The sequence below is a fragment of the Sinocyclocheilus anshuiensis genome, unplaced genomic scaffold (genome assembly GCF_001515605.1).
Source record: "Sinocyclocheilus anshuiensis isolate Anshui unplaced genomic scaffold, SAMN03320099.WGS_v1.1 scaffold1505, whole genome shotgun sequence".
NCBI lineage: Eukaryota > Metazoa > Chordata > Actinopteri > Cypriniformes > Cyprinidae > Sinocyclocheilus > Sinocyclocheilus anshuiensis.
Window position 1 is genome coordinate 98,798 of NW_015547699.1, and position 1,667 is coordinate 100,464.

Sequence of the window (1,667 nt, forward strand, 5' to 3'; positions counted from 1 at the left end):
ACAGCATAAAATACAAGAGCCAAAAGGAACCCGAAGGGTCCAGGGGTTCTCAAACTAGGGGCCACTAGAGGAGCTCAGTGGAAACAAAATGTAAAAATAAATAATAAAAAAGTAGGTAAAAATAAATAACATACATATTAAATAAATATTTTTTTTATATATATTTTAATGTATTTTTAAGTAATAAATGAGTAAATAATTAAAAATAATAAACTTACCAATTTTTCACAATATAAATTTGGTTTTTAAATAAAATTTAAAAAACTATAGATGCTTTTTATATTGTAGGACGGTGGTTCCTCTCACAAAGATGGTCATATTTGGGAGTCTGTGGCATCTAAAACATCAAGTTGAAGTAACACTGCAAGTTTTTCCTTGGTGCTACCGAAGTGGCCTGGGTGTGGGTTTTAGATAAGAAATACTAGGGTTATATGGTGAAACAGCCCTTGCTTTCATCACTTCCTGTGTCATTCAATAAACCCACACTGACCACAACAGCTGACCGTGTGTGTGTGTGTGTGTGTGTGTGTGTGTGTGTGTGTGTGTTTAAAGGGCTTTTATTAGCCATGCATGCATTCAGCCTCAAACTATTCAAATGCTATGGAGAAGTCAATGTGAATTCAGTCTAGATGTAAACAGAGTGGAAACGGATTCAATGCATTCACACACACTAAACATGTTACTGAATGATTTCCCAGCTTATAACAGCAATGCATGCATGCAAACAATATGAGAGCTAATGATGGTCCGTTTAAAGGCACAGCAAAACAAGGAAATGAAGTTCACACGTCTTTTGACGTTTTAAACGTTAAAAGATGTTAAGACTTTTGCCTGATGAACAGTTAATCTATAATACAACCTTTACGTGAAACGTATGTGTTATCAACAACACAGGAGTGAAAGTACAAAAGTGAAACAAAGTCTCGACGGATGCAGAAAAGTCCAGAGCGTTCGTTCAGACTTACCTCGCGCCTTGATTTGCAGTGCACTTCCGAGTATGAGCAAAGATTATATAATCCAGAGGTTTTGACAAGTGCTCGATCCTCTGCACATCTGGAGTTCGTGTAGTTTAACGTCTTGCTGCTGATTTTACCCCGCCAGCAGCACAAACGCCCAGCGGATCCGAGGCGCGTCTGCGCAATGCGTGATAAACGCGACGCGTCTCGGAGTTGGGGATGGAACGCGTGCAGCATCCAGTGGACCAATCAAAGAGCGTAGCTACGCGTTCGACGCGACGCAACAAAACGAAGCAAAACGCTAAGCAAACTTAGCTTAAATTATTTTTTTTATATTATAATATTATATTTTAATATAAATATAATATTAGTTTTAACAATATAAAATGTATAAGCAATATATAAACTATAAGATCACTATAACAGACTTGTTCGGCATTGCTGGGAACGCCCACAAAAACGTCATAACCGTTTAGCCGAGGGGGAAAACAAACCATTCGAATTAACGCGCGGAGACCTTGCTAGGCGCTTGATCTTTACTTTGTGTGATGAATTCCATTGATTTTTGCTTGGTGCAATGCCGAAAGGTTGCTGTGTGGCCTTCTGTACCTCTAATAAATAACCTGATCTGAAGATGTATATTTATTTATTTAGTCATTTAGCAGACGCTTTTATCCAAAGCGACTTACAAATGAGGACAATAAAAGCAGT

At 37.9% G+C, this 1,667-nt stretch overlaps 1 protein-coding gene across 1 annotated transcript in view; it reads right to left on the minus strand.

Annotated features, from left to right (window-relative positions):
* The window catches only part of LOC107703864 (calpain-1 catalytic subunit-like), a 30,426-nt gene extending 29,268 nt beyond the window's left edge, over nt 1–1,158 (minus strand). The window contains exon 1 of the mRNA XM_016506652.1: nt 966–1,158. The gene's annotated coding sequence lies outside the window, so the exon portion shown is untranslated. The remainder of the gene's footprint in view (nt 1–965) is intronic.
* Nucleotides 1,159–1,667: the final 509 nt, after the last annotated feature.